We start from the raw sequence: 15,656 nt of genomic DNA, 5'->3' as shown, positions 1-15,656 counted from the left end.
TGCCAGGCTCAGCAAACAACTTTTGATGTGATAACAGCCCTTAAAGGCAGCAGTTAGACACTGCTAGAATTGAAGTGGCATCCCAGGAACAATGTACTCATCTACTGATGGGAACAAATGGCAGTGCTGATTCCATTTAGGTAAATATCTATCCACACAAACATGATGTGTGTATACTTGTGTCTATTAAACCTGTAGGTACTAAAGGCAAACACAGACTCTTGTTTATACACATACATATGCTTACACACACACCTATATTTAGATGACTTCTACAATAAATATTTATTGAGGCTCCACTGAGGAATGAGGGGGTTGACCATTGAGGGGGAAGGGAAGTTCTCTCTGGAATCTTATATTCAAGTTAGAGATGAAAAGCAGAAGGAAGAGTATCAACACCGTGATGTAAGTAACTGGTACAGGAGTGGGAAGGGCTCAGAGAGAAGTGCCTTCTGAAAAGGTAGCATTGGTCCTGAGCCAAGAAGAAGAAAGAACTGAGTACCAAGGGAGGAGTGTTTCAGGCAGTGGAAGTAGCAAATGTCAAGGCCTGAGAGATCCAGGGGATCAGGAAGGAAGTCAGTCAGGAAGGACTGAGGAGTGTTTTGGGATAAGTGGGAGAGGGATTCACGCCACATTTGCTGGCCATAGGGAGGAGTTTGGATTTGATATTAAAGAGTGGTGGGAAGGCATTGGATGGTTTTCAGCAGAGAAGTGACATAGTCTAATTACCATTTTTAAAAATAGAAGGCCAAGACTGGAAGTTGGCAGGCCAGTTAGGAGGCTGCTACAGTCTTCCAACTAAGAGAAGGGAGTGGAGATAATCAAGTTGATGGATCAAGATAAGTGTTAGAGGTAGAGCTGCCAGGATTCCTATTGGATTGGATTTTGGAGAGGAAAGAGAACTGAGTGGCCAGGTGAATGGTGACATCATTGAGTGACCAGGTGAATGGTGACATCACTGAGTAGAATGAGAAAGCCTGCCAAAGGATCACATGGAGGCTATGGGATAGAGACCTTCCCCTTGCAGATATTAAGTTTGAGACATTGTTAGCTATCCAAAGAGAGAAGTAAAATCGCCTACTGGATTCCTGGGTCTAGAGCTCATGGGAGAGGTTGAGGCTGGGTAAGATCACATAGGGAGAGAGTCTACCCAGTTCATAACAGGGTAGACACTAAAATACAAGAAAAACCAAAGATACATGGCTTCCCCTTCTCATTGGATGCAGCCCTTTTTGGTGAGGTGGCTTGGTCCTAACTCAGCCTGAACTGGCTGGGTCCCTGAGACGGCCCATTACTGTGCAGGGGAGGCAGTCTTATGCTGGGGGTGCAGGTGACTGGAGGAGAAGGGAAAGAAACGTAGGTAGATGTCTCCCAAGTTTACTGTTCTGCTGTCTTCCCTGTACCCAGCACTCTCTCTGTTCAGAGTTTTTAAGCCTCTAGGATAGTCCCCATGGCCCTACACTGTCACCAGCCTCCTCTCTGCAAGGCTGAGACCTCTGTTATGACAGCATATGCTCACTAAAAGCCTATACACCTAAGCCATCCATCATGCTCAGCTTCACAAAACCCCTAATGACTATACATCTTATTCCTACAAACTTTCACTGTTCCTCCACCGATCAGAAAGAAAGGTGTGATAAAAGAACTGCAATGATGACCACCTGAGGATACCACCTGGGCAAAGCCCCATGGAGCAGCCCAGCTCCTGCTCAGAAGGGTGGAGCTGGAGACCAGACACACACTCCCACTGAGTCATGACCCTACCCTAATAGACCAGGAGCTCAAACTTCGGGTTCAGGACAACAGGATTTGGTACTGCTCTGAGTCTCCATTGCCATTAGGCTTTATGAGGTTTTATTAAATCTAAGTGTTTGATTCATCTAGGTAGACATCTTCTGTTTTGCTTTATTTTGCCTGGTTTACTCTATGCACAAGAGCATCACAGCAGCAAAAGCTGGACAAGCCCCCAACTTCCAAATCCACGAGGTAATCCCTGCAGCACTTTGGGAAGGTGTCTGTCCCCTGCCTTTAGCTCCCTACCCCTCTCCAGTGCCTCCCTGAACAAAACCCATGGTTCTGAAGCTGAGAAGCTGTATCCAATGGGTAGTTGGCAGTCAGGAAGTCCAGACTCATTGAGCCCTGAAGAATATGCCCCCGGTAAGGTACAAAAGCAACTGGTGGGAACTAGCAAGACAGCAGACAGGAACAGCCCAGGTGAAATGGGCAGCCCTGCCCATCTCTGAGGGAGGAGCAGGCAGGGAGCCTGCCAGGAGTCCTGGGGAACCCGAGGCAGAGAGCAGGCTGCCAGTGATGTCCTCTCACAAAGGTCATGCTTTGCTACATTAGGCAAAAATGTCAAAAGAAAATTGGATTCTGAAAGAGAGAAAATAACAGACATTCTGGGCAAATAAAGAATAAGAAATAGCATTATTGCCTTATTACAAGTTAGAGGAGGGAGGGGTCCTGAGACACCTGTTAAGGGGAAAGTGGGCTTCTGCTCTCCCAGAGCTATCTCGGCTTCATCTCCCCCCGCCCCTCCCCCACCCATCAAGCTCCACCTGGATTCCTCTGGCTCTTTGGATGGATAGACTGAAGCACTCATGTGCTCTGCCCACAGACACAGAAAACCCAGTGCCTGTTTGTGGAGACTGGAAACTGTATTGCACAAGTTCAGGGAGGAGTGCTGGGTGCACAACCCTTGCAACTGTACACAATGCCCTGCCAGACACACAGTAGAAGCACTAAGCCCCAGGAATGAACTTATACAAAAAAGACAAGAAGTAAGGCAAACATATACACTCCACAAAACAAGCAGAGCATGCCTCTGGCCACCCTGCCCTCACCGGCATTGATAAATTCTCATAGTGCAGGGTAAATAAAGAAGCTTCTATATGAATTGCCACCCACTCGGAACTCACTGCCCCTGATTTTTTCTTCTAGCTGGGGCCTCACCTATATGCACCTGTCATCAATTATTGATGAGCTGGTTACTCTGCTCATCAGACAAGAGTTTAATTAAGAACCATCCTGCCTCTGAGCCCCGTGGCAGCCTTTTCCGTGGGCCTCCTCCCTAATAGATCCATTATCACCCGTCTCTGACTTTTGCTTGGGTCAATGGCCAGTTTCCAAGCCACCTGACCATTGAATTAATTTGGTGAGCAAGATTTTACGAGACGATGCATCAAACTCCCAAAATCAAGTTCCGTGACACTGCCTCTTCTATCTCTCGCCCGAGACTTCCAAACAAAGCCATTAATTTTGTGCTGCACAACTGGCCCTCTCACAGACCAGACTCTGGGGTCCAGACGTAATAAACGATGATGATGTGGCTACTGGGTGCTCCGGGAACAAGGAGCCAGACACACAGATGGCTGAACCCTGGGCCCTGAGGAACAACAGAGCTGAGATGTCACCTCTGGCATTAACCCCATAACGAACAGGGGTCCTCCCAGGCAACCTCTCCTCTGACCAGTAAAAACCTTGGCACAGTAAGCAGTCGTATGACCTTCCTAATGGTGGCACCCAACTACAGCAGGAACGGAGCCCACAAATGGGGAGGATTTCACCTTCTACCCTGGGAACCCTGTTGTTACAAAAGGGTCAACAAGATGGACCCTGTTGCCAAGACAAACCAACCAGATGAGAAACCAACCTGTTGCCCCTTTGGGGGTTGAGAGTTGAGACAGTAAGCCCCATCTGAAAAGTGGTACTGAAAATGGAAGGATTTGTGGATTTCCTGGATTAAGAGTGGGGCTGACATTTGGAAGCACCTCCTCTTCTACTGGCAGAGGCAGGCTAATGGGCAGGTATGTCTTAGAATTTGCATGTGTAAGGGATTGCTGGCAGCAGGTCCTCTGCATCTCTGAGCTATTAAACCAGACTGCCTCACCTGTGCACTCCCACTCTAGCTCCTGGATGCTCACTCCACCTCCATACCTCCTTGGTCCCTCTCACTTGAGTGTTTTCTGTTGTAATGGGCTGAATTTTCTTTCCTCAAAATTCATTTTTAAAATCCTAACTCAGTCAGGCACCGTGGCTCACACCTGTAATCCCAGCACTTTGTGAGGCTGAAGTAGGTGGATCACCTGATGTCAGGAGTTCGAGACCAGCCTGGCCAACATGGTGAAACCCCATCTCTAGTAAAAATACAAAAATTAGCTGGGCGTGGTGGTGGGCCCCTGTAATCCCAGCTACTTGGGAGACTGAGACAGAAGAATCGCTTTAAACCAGGAGGCGGAAGTTGCAGTGAGCAGAGATTGCACCATTGCACTCCAGCCTGGGCAACAAGAGTGAAACTCCATCTCAAAAAAAAAAAAAAAAATCCTAACCCCCATTGTGTCTGTATTTGGAGATGTGATCTTTAAAGAGCTAATTAAAGTTAAGTGAGGACATATGGGTGGTCATTAATCCAATATGACGAGTGTCCTTATAAGAAGAGGATTAGGACACAGACATAAAGAAAAGATGTAAAGTCACAGGGAGGAGAAAATGGCCACCTACAAGTCAAGAAGAGAAGCCTCAGAAGAAATGAGCCCTGCCAACAACATCTTGATCTTGGGCTTCTAGCCTCTAGAATTGTGAGAAAATAAATTTATGTTGTTTAACCCACCCAGACTGGGGCTTTGAGTTCTAGCAGCAATTGCAAACTAATATACCTGTTCTCAGCCCCTCATTTGCCCTGAGGCCTTGATGGCCAAGTTGGCTGCCTTACTGTGATCCCTGAAAGCCTCCAAGTCATGGTTTTCTGTCACCCTCCTGCTCTGCCTATGCTTGGTGGCTCCAGGGAACCAGCCTCCCAATCAGGTTCCAGCCACTAAGATCTAACCTGGTATCTGCCCACTTGTCCACCCCCTGGGTGTACTCCAGCCGCCTCCTGCAAAAAGGTTATTAAACGAGATAACAGAGAACCAGAGGCATGCTCGGCTTGCATCCCAGATATAAATGCCACAGTCACTGACTCTTCCTGGAGGATTCATTCTGCTGCTTGCAGAAATGCACTCTTTTGAGCACCATTTGGTCTTGGTGCATCCAGCACAGCTAACCAGAAAATAATGAATGCAAGTCCCAATCCTGCAAGCTCCCAGGGTCTGTGACTTGCTGGCTGCAATAATCATGGTGCAAATCTTATTTCTTATTTCTTTCATCCACAAAGGCAGCATTTTGAAAGGTGCAATTCCCTCTTTCTTAAGATCTAACATCATCAAGTATCTATTCCTTTTCTTCTTCTTCTTCTTCTTTTGAGATGGAGTTTCACTCTTATTGATCAGGCTGGAGTGCAATGGTGTGATCTCAACTCACTGCAACCTCCACCTCCTGGGTTGAAGCAATTCTCCTGCCTCAGCCTCCCGAGTAGCTGGGATTACAGGCATGTGCCACCACGCCCAGCTAATTTTTTGTATTTTTAGTAGACACTGGGTTTCTCCATGTTGATCAGGCTGGTCTCGAACTCCCGACCTCAGGTGATCCACCTGCCTCGACCTCCCAAAGTGCTGGGATTACAGGCATGAGCCACCATGCCCAGCCTCTTTTTTTCTCACCATAAAAGAGATATCTCCTTGGTTTTTGTTTTAATCCATTCATGCTGCTATAACAAAATACCATAGACTGGGTGGCTTATAAACAACAGAAATTTATTTCTTAGTTCTAGAGGTTAAGAGGTCCAAGATCAATGGGGCAGCAGGTCCAAGGATCTACCTCCTCAGAGACAGGTGTCTTCTCACTTAAATCTCACATAGTAGAAGGGGCTAGCTAGCTCTTGGGGGCCTGTTTTATAGAGCACTCATCTCATTAATGAGGGCTCTGCTCCCATGATCTCATCACTTCCCAAAGGCCCTGCCTCCTAATACCATCACCTAGAAGAGGAGGGACTTCAATATATGAATTTTGGGGGCACATAAATGTTCAGATCATAGCAATCATCTTGGAGACCACCAGCCCCTTCTCATGACACACCATACCCGGATTCTTTTGATTTTGCTGAAGAATCTGCAAGAAAAGAGTGCTGTTCTAGACCAGAACTAATGAAAAATCTGTAAGGAAAGAGAATTCCCTGATGCAGCACCAAACCCCACATAGACTTTGCTACAAAAAAAAGAACAAACCACAGAAGAAGGATGGAGCTAGCAGCCGACTGCCCACTTCTCTAAGAGCCAGGGAACCTATACCTCCTCTCCATCTTGACCGACTTCCGTGCACCATCAGCCCCACACTAGAGATATCTGCAGCCCACCACCAAAGGAGCTGTAGGGTGGCTGCTGCAAGGGTCCTTGGGTTGAATCAATAGGAAGAAAGGAGGCACCATATAATCTTGTCACCAAGGCCTGCTGCCAGCACCAAGGAGGGACCATGAGCCAACCCATTAAAATCTAATGCCTATGGCAAGGAAGCAGGTGCTGCTGCACAACGTTCTTCTTGAAGGCCAAGAAATATTTTCCTACATCATTGATATATTTGCTTTTCCCTCAATTAAATTGCTGTAAAAGGGAGTGGGGGTTAAAGCCATCTGAGCCATTTTTATTCAGTTAAATTACACTGGATGGCTCATTTAATGAACTTTAATGAAGCCAAAATGCTTTCTCTAATCAAATCTCAACTGACGTGACTGGTGTCTTGACCTTAGCTCAGGAGACTGGAGGCAGCTTTTTCTGTGCAGCCTGTTCTGGGCTCTACCAGGGTTTCCCAGAGTGTTCCTGGAATCTGAGGTCTGTAATATGTCCATGGGTATTACAAGGGGGAAAAGATCATATTGCTTGAAAATGTTGTATTAAAATTAAGCATGCTTATTTACTGCAGAACTTCTCAGAGCCTTTACTATGAGAGAAGGACCTGGCAAACTGAGTCTCTCAAACTTACTGGAGCATAGAATCTTCTCCATGGAGTGTCTAGCCAAAAAAAAATACCCACATAACATCCTTAGAGAAATGTTCTCTAAGCCAGGGGTCAGCAAACTAGAGCCTGCAGGTTGGCAGTCTGTTTTTATAGTTCTACCGAAACACAGCCATGTCCATTTGCTTATGTGTTGTCTATGGTTGTGTTCCAGGCAGAATAATGGTATCCACATCAAAATCCTGAGAATCTGTTAATAGGTTAACTTATACCACAGAGGTGATTACGCCTATAGACATGGAGATCAAGAAGTTATCCTGAATTATCCCATGGTCTCAATGTAATCATAAGGGGCATTAAAGGTAGAAGAGGAAGGCAGAGAGAAAGTAGGGACCCATGTGACTAATGAAGGAAGGTACAAAGACACACAATGTTGCTGGCTTTGAAGATGGAAGAGGGGGCCACAAGCCAAGAAAGTGAGTGACCTCTAGAAGCTGGAAGAGGCAAAAAAAAAAAAAAAAAAATACCATTCACCCATTCTCCCTTAGAGCCTCCAGAAAGAAATACTGCCCTGCCTATGCTTTGACTGTAGCCCAGTGAGACCCATGTTGAATTTCCGGGTGTAAGGCAATAAATTTGTATTGTTTTACATCACAAACTTTGTGTTAATTTGTTACAACAGCAATGAGAAACTAATAGGGCCACTTTCACATTACAACAGCAGAGTTGAGCAGTTGCAACAGAGACCAAAATATTTACTATGTGACCCTTTTCATAAAAAGTGTGACAACCCCTTGTCTAGAACAGCACTCTCCAATATAGATGTAATAAAAGACAAAAATACCATGTGAAATTTTCTGTTAGTCACATGTTAAAGAGTGAAAAGAGGTGAAATTAATTGCAACACTATGTTACTTAACCTAGTATATCCAAAACATCAATTCAACATGTAATCTATCTATGCATCTACCTATCTACCTATCTATCTATCTATCTATCTATCTATCTATCTATCCATCTATCTGTCTATCCATGTATTTATGAGGTATTTCACATTCTTTTTTGTACTAAGTCTTTAAATCCATGTGTGCTTCACTCTCAGAGCTCATCTCAATTTGAACTGGCCACAATACAAGTGCTTGATAGCCATGAGTGGCCAAACGCTACATATTGGAAGACACAACTCTGAACCATCTGAAAAATCCAGACATTGCCTGGAGTCCCCAGTAGAGAGAAGCAGTCAGCAGCTAGAAAATTGTCATTATAAGTTCTCCAAAGGAATGTCAGGTTTTCTTTCCCCAGATGCCAATCCATCCTAGAATCCAGCAGTCACATAGCTTGTTTTATGAAAAGGAAATCACTCCAGTTGTCCCAGAGCACATTGCAACATCACTGAGTAGCTGCCAGCATCCTCTCAGGCTGGAGCTCAGAGCAGGAAGGAAAAGAGAGGTCAGGACTTGCCATGTGCTGAGGAGGTGGAGAAGGACCATGGCACATGGGAGACCAGACATGGGTATAGAGAACTGGACTCCTCCAGAATGCTTGATCCACCTTATCAAGTCCAAACTCCAGCTTGGAATTCAAGTACTTCCACAAGGTGACCTCAGCCTCCTGTTTCTGTATAGTCTCTCAATACCACCTCCTCTCCCCATCCTTCAGCCCCCACTGCCATAGCTAACCCTAAAAACTCACCTGGGACAGAGTGGCATCGCCCTGTTGGCTGCAATCTTAGAGCTCCCTGGCACTTCTCCTGTTCCACACCACTGCACCTTGTGCTTTCTGCACCTTTCATGTCCTTCTCCCCACCCTGGAGGCACAGTGTGAGTGGTTCTCTCTGCAGACAGCTAGTGCCACCCACTCTAAAATCTTCTTTCCTTCCACTTTCTCCCACTGCATTTTTCTTGGGCCTCGACTGTCACAGCCTACGTCTCAGACTGCTGGCCTGGAGTGACAGCTGTGCCTGTGTTGGCCTCCTCACCAGGTTGCTTTTCTTGAAGACAACCTTTTCTTTTTCAGTTTTATATTCTTTATTGCACCTGGAACCCAGTAAGTGCTCAAAAAACGTATAGAAAGTTCAACGGAAGTCCCACAAAACTCTCTCATCCGAAGAGACCCAAAACCAACCCGAGTTTCCAAGGACACTGGAGGGAAGCATTTCTTTCTATGAAGCACCCACAGGGCACAAAGAGGCTCTGCAGAGACCACGGCAGAAAAAGGCCTAGGGACCAAGACAATCCTGTACCCTACAGTGTGTGGCTTCTTCTCCTCCCATTGCCCTCCTCCACCCACCTATCCTGGGACCTCTTTCTGTCCCTGTGAAGTCAACCTCTCCACTGCTATGAACTCACACAGCCACTGCGCAGCCAAGTCAGACTCTCCCAGCAAGTGTCAAGGAGGATGAAGGCGCTCACGCTCTCTCTCTCTCCTTCCCTCTCTCTCTCACATGCACCAAACACACTACACACTATGCCACACGCACACATTCACACACATACACTCATACCCACCAGCTGTCTCAGTCTGGCTCCACCAGGAAACAAACTGAGAACTCTTCTTAGGAGGTCTGAGGAGCTCTGCCTCTTTGACCCCTCCCTGCCTCTCAAGGACATTTGGGTTTCTACCCTTCAGGATCCCCGGCCCTTCTGCTCTGTGCTGCCTCGGCAGGACCTGTCCTGCCCTGGCCTCCTGAGGGAGACACGTTTGGAGCCGAGCAGGACCAGGGGCTCACTCTATAAGCCCGGGTCCCACAGCCAGCAGCCCTGCCCTGTTCCCTCCAGTAGGTGTGCTTTTCTCGGTGTCAGCACAAATCTTCATGTCTCTGGGCTGAGGAGCACACTTAGAACCTCACAGAACGTGGGAGAACAGTGGGGATCCCCCAGCCCATCACCCTTGGCCTACACAGGGGACGCCGAGACTGTGAGATCCAGGAGGACTTGGGAGAGGAGATAACTTGTTTGTGTCACCAGGCAAGTCAGTGTTGGAGCCAGGACCCGGAGTCCTGGATTCTGACTACGGGAGAGGAAAATGGGAATCCCAGAGGTTAAGTCAGTTCCCAAGATGACCAAGCTGGATGGTAGCAGAGGCTGGTGGCTGGCACCAGGGCTCCTGATACTCAAACCAGGGCAGCTGAGGGATCCTCCCCTTTTGGCCAATCTTGGCTACAGGAGTGACTTCTGATCCTTTGTGTTGCAGGATGGGTAAGATCGTGGCCTTTGGCATCTCACGGGCCTGGGTGCCAGTCCTACCACTGCTGCCTTCATGTCGTGTGACTCTGTGTGAGTTACTTCACCTCCGTGTACCTCAGTTTGCTCATCTGGAAGTTGGGAATAATAATAGGGCATGTCTGCTTGAGCCGTAGCAAGGATTAAATGGGGTATGCACGGCAGCTGACACAGTGCCTGACCCTCAGTAGGCACTCAGTGAACATGCTCTGTCACTGTTTCTGCCCACTGCCAGTCACCACCGAAGCCACAGCACGCCCATACAATTAAAACAAATACAGGAGGTCCAGGCGGTGACCCCCTTGAATTCAGGCATTATTTTATTCAGTAAAGTCTGAGTTCACAAGGCAATGTAGAGACCTACTGTAATGAGACAACAGGCAGCACCTGCTCCCCTAGGGATGTGCTGGTGCCCGTGTGCTGCCTCCTACAGCCCACCTAGCAGATGCCTGGGCAGGGCCTGAGGTCCAGGGAAGATGCGGCCCTCACCCGGAGGTCTATGGGCCACCTGCACCTGGGTCTCCACTGCAGCACAGGCCACCAAAGTCCTTAAAATCTGCTGTGTTTCTTCATGTTGTCTGCTTTGCACCAGACCTTGAGTGTTATTGAAACTATTCTGTGGGGAGGGTGGGTTGTGGGGGGTGGGCATTGCTCCTTGGGAGTTTCTTTTCAGACAAATTAACCTAAGGCTAATTACCCTGAAGCATGTGAGCTCTCTCTGGAGTCCCAGGTGGGCGCTGCCAGGCAGATGCTGGGCCTTTTCACCCGGGATCCACCCACCTGGGGAGGAGGAGGCCAAGCCTGGTGTGGGAGCCAACTGCCCCAGAGACGCCCCAGCACATGATGTGCTGATGTGGCCAAGACATCACATTCATTTTTACTCAAGAGCTGTCATGGCAAGAGAAAAACAAAGACGCAGAAAGCATCTGTGGGAAAAAACAAGAACCCCTTACGCTACGGACCAAAAGCAAAGCAAGGGATAGAGAGGGAGAAGGGAACAGAGGTACAGCTGCAGGCCATGCTCCTGGCTGGGAGAGAGCTGCCCAGGGAGGGTGCTGTCAGGGCTGGAGAAGCCAGGGTCCCTGAAGCCTGGCGGGAGCCTGCAGGGGCAAGAGTGCTAAGCTGTTCTTCAGACTGAGGAAGCACATTCCTGTTCATTACCTTTTAGCCAGGCCAGACACCAGTCCCCTTTCTAAGATCTACTATTCAGATTAAAGGAAAATCTATGACTCTCTTAAAAACAAACTGTGAACAGAAAGCTGCTCCGGGCCTTTTCATAAAGAAACCTGATTAGGCCAACGCTGCATCCAATCCCTCCTTCAAGATAAGAGGTTAGAGGGAACACAGGCCAAGTGTGGGTTTGAGAAAGCATTGAGGGGAGAGGTTCTCCTATTCTGGGTATCAGAATCACCTGGAGGCTTGGAAAAACCAAATTGCCAGGCTCCACCCACCTCCTGAGTTTCTGATTCAGCAGGCCTGGAGAATTTGCATTTCTAAGAGGTTCCCTGGGTGACATTAATGTTGCTGGTTTGGGAACCACACTTTAAGAACCAATGATCTGGTGAAATTTTGTTTTCCCCATGGGCAAGTTGACTTTGGCTCCAATCAAATCCCTCTGCCCTAAAAAATTAGACAATCATATATACATATATAAGGAAATGAAAGAGTCATATGAGCAGATGCAAAGAGATGCCCTGTCAGGGAGCCGAGAGATTCCTGCACAGGCTCCTGGGAACAAAACCCATTGTTAGTAACCACATAGGAGACTTCACAATCCCCTTCCGGAACTTGATGGAGAATCGCCAATGGGGACGTGCCTCTGGGTGGTCCACGGCAGGGCGGTCACAGCACTGCACATTGACTAAAGGGAGGTCCCTGCTGCCCAAAGTGCCTCCTGCACTCGCTTCCTGCACTCAATTACAAGAGGAATCTGTGCCTCCCCACCCCACCCAGCCTCCTACACACACACACACACACACACACACACAGTTTGAACTGCATGCCCGGTGAGCCTAGAGGACGACAGAGGCTAGAAACCAGAGAAAGTGAGAGGGGCAGCGAGGGTCCCAGGATGAGGGGAGATGGTCCCAAAAGAGAGCAGAGGAGAAAGGAGGACTCGGACAAGAGCATCCAAACCAATGAGTGAGACCCAAAGCTGGAGCTGGGGAGCCCGGAGGGAGGAGGGGTGCCCCAGCCATGGTCAAAGGGGTGCTGCTGGGCAGAGAGAGGGAAGAGATGAGCATGTAGCAACAGGCCAGCCAGAGCCACACTCAAGGGGTCACAGTTGTGCCTAGGCCCACTGAGGGGCCCATACCCCTGGTTGCCTGAGGAGGGGGATCCCTCGAGGCTAGAGGATAAGACAAGAAGCAGAGACCTTAGTTCAGTGCCTGAGGTACTGTCCTAGGAGCTTGGGGCAGAGTCGGCGGATAGCGTCAAAGGATTCTCTAAGGCTGCTCTCTGGAGTGGCCAGCGCAGAAGAGTGGCGGCTTTGCTGACAGCTGCCTGGGGGCTTCAGGTGCTTTTAAGCCAGAGCAGCTCAGGCCTCCTGCCCTGCCACTTTTCCAGACCAGATCCTGCGCATGTAAAAAGCCATAGCTGTACTCCCTCTGCCCCACTTCTAGCAGGGCCCAGGAGGACATGTGAGTACACCATTGGCCTTTAGGGGCCTTCTACCCTAGTGTTGTCCAGGAGACTCAACCCCAGGGTTCACATGAGGAACAAGGTAGTAGCAGATCCACTTTCAGGACCAAGTCAATGCGCAACTGACAGCGGAGAAAGCCCCATCCAAGTGTATTATGGAGAAGCTCATTCTGTCCTTAGCACACTACTCTGGAAGGGAACAGTGGCTGTGTGGGTTTGGAAAAGCATTTAGGGGAGAAGTAGGCAATGGTTGTCGAAGATGGGCTAGGCTGTCAGCTCTGACCCTCCTGAGTTGTGGGACCTGCCCTGAGAAAGTTATTTAATCTCTCTGGACCTCAGATTCTTCATCTTGACCATGCAAGTTCTAATAATATAAGCCTTATGGGGCAACTCTAAAGGTCAGGATAAATTAATGCATGTCAAATGCCCAACACAGTGCTTAGCACATAGCAGGTACTCAATGCATGGCTGCTGGGGTCACAGAGGTATTTGAGGTGGTAACAATAATAGCAGAACAAACATGGTGATAGCTCTTGGCCAGCTATCTTTAAGGGTTTTGCATGTAAGAGTTCACTTAAATATTGCAACAACCCTATGAGAGATATGTTACTATCATCATTATCATCATCTCTGTTTTACAGAGAGGAGATTACAGAGCAAGTGAGTTAGACAACTTGCCCTGGGTCAGTAGCTGCTGTGTGGGGGAAGCCAGGGATTGAACCCCAGCAGTCTGGATGCAGAGTCTGTGCCCTTTACTACCTGCTAGCATTAGCAGGAGGGGCTACATTACTAGGGCCCTGTCTCCTGTGCTCCTAGTGATCGCTGCCTGTCACCACCACTAGGACAGGATCCTGCCATTCTTAGGTAAAATTTAGAAAGCCTTCCTCACCCCCAGGTCTGGAAAGACTTGAAGTTCTGGTCACTGAGAGGGGAATTGGAGTCCAATTTTTCACTGTGTTCCCTGGACTAACTGGGACCATGTGTGATAGCCATGACAAAATGGAGACCCATCCACTAGCATGGAGGAGAGCACAGGGAAAGTCATGGAGAGAGGTCAACCAGAAATGACCTACATACTCCAGGCAGGGAGAGGTCTTGTAGAGTGATCACACAGTGACACATCAGGGCTGGAGCATCCTCGAGGCCCTCTCCAGGAGGGATTTGGGCAGGGGATCCCAGCTGAACAAACATGCTGAGCTGCTCCTGAGTCCAGCAGAGGTCGGCCTTTTCGTGTGACTACATCGTGCTGGGGTGCTGGGCATATTCAGGAGCTGGCAGAGATTTTTCACCACAAGCACTGCAATCCTGCTTCTAATCTGCCCTCCAGCTGCTGAGGAATGCCCTCTGTGTACATCAGAGCAAAATGGAAGAGCAAAATGGAAGCACAATAAAGAAAGACGGGGAAGACAGAGCTCCAGCTTCACATTTCAAATGCTCACTCCTGTTATGAACCAGCAACACCTGGGACTAAGAATTCTAAATAAAACCCTATCACAAGACCCAACTCTCCTCTCCCAGATACTCTGAAGCTTCAGCGCCACAGTATATCAGGATATAAGGCTTCTAGAAGGTTCTGTTCTTACTCAGCCATGTTTTAGCTAGACAACTCATGAACAGCTCACTTCTCTATGCTGAGTCTCACTCTCTTCTCTTCTGAAATGGGAGCAAAATCTCTACCACATGAGATGGTGAGAATCAAGTGAAATAACACATACGGATGCCCCTCACAGTGCCCACCACATGGTAGGCACTCAATGGAAATGAATTAATATTGCCAGTAAGGACTCACAAAGGAAAAAGCTAAAGAGATAACACCTTCAAAGCCAACTGTGAATGAATGGGGGATCAGCCAGCAGAAGGAGAGGGGAGAAGGGGGCCCACGCTGAAGTTTCCAAATCCTTGAAAGAAAACAGGAGCAAGGAGGGAACCATCACTGCAGGAGCAACAAAACAAGAAAACTCGCACCAGACAGCTCATTCAGCAGACGCGCTAAATGGTTTCCAATTAATTAACTGATTACATGATAGAACAGAAGGGGATTCGAAAGAGCGCTGTTGACCTTTAAGAATAATTAATATCATCAGGATAGCAAATTCATCCAAGGAAAATAATGAGGAACATTTTAATATTACATTTGAAAGCTCTGGATGGGGAGGCAGATGGGTGCCCCAGCTTCTTTCTCCTTCTCCAGCTTCCTGTCTCTTTTTTCCAGTATCTTCCACCCAGCCTTTCCCTCCTCATTCTGAGACTTCCAGGAGCATCACGGAGACCTCTAGACCTTCTAGGTCTGTACAGAACAGTTGCTGCCTTAGTCCAGCACTGTGGCCACTCTGTTTGCCCAGTTAACATTTGTTGCAAAAGAGTGAGAGGTACCCCATACCCTTGGTATAAAAAGGGCACACAAAACCTTCTCTTCCCAGTCCACCTGAGTATCTGGACGGTGCTCTCCCTACCTCCTGTCTCTCCTTAGGGGCCAATGTCAGCATCTAGAAAGGACACCACTCCATGTAGGGTAGGTGCCCCTCCTCCAGGCTCCCAACTCATACAGAAATTCCCCCATCACAGCCCCAATGGACTATATACTATTATATCTGGTAGCAAGCAATTCATATTATCTATGGGGTTAATGGTTCATTTGTCTTAGTCACAACAATATTTCCCAGCATCCAGCAGCCTGGCATTGTTGAGCTGATCTATAATGAGCCCTGTGCCCTGGACAATTGTCCTTGACACTCAGTCTTCTCCCAGAATGCCTGGCAAATTCTTTTTCCTTTTTTTTTTTTTTTTTTTTTTTTTTTTTTTTGAGATGGAGTCTCACTCCGTCACCCAGGCTGGAGTACAGGGGCTCCTGGGTTCACGCCATTCTCCTACCTCATCTTCCCAAGTGGCTAGGACTACAGGCACCCAACACCATGCCCAGCTAATTTTTTGTATTTTTTTTTTTTAGTAGATGTGGGGTTTTGCTGTGTT

General features: G+C 48.0%; 1 protein-coding gene across 8 annotated transcripts in view; it reads right to left on the bottom strand.

The window, feature by feature from the left end:
• The window catches only part of NTRK3 (neurotrophic receptor tyrosine kinase 3), a 402,674-nt gene that overhangs the window by 290,558 nt on the left and 96,460 nt on the right, over positions 1–15,656 (bottom strand). The window lies entirely within an intron of this gene.

This window comes from Chlorocebus sabaeus, chromosome 29, assembly GCF_047675955.1.
Source record: "Chlorocebus sabaeus isolate Y175 chromosome 29, mChlSab1.0.hap1, whole genome shotgun sequence".
NCBI classification, from domain to species: domain Eukaryota; kingdom Metazoa; phylum Chordata; class Mammalia; order Primates; family Cercopithecidae; genus Chlorocebus; species Chlorocebus sabaeus.
Note: the sequence above shows the minus strand (reverse complement) of the source record. Positions and strands in the feature narration are given on the sequence as shown.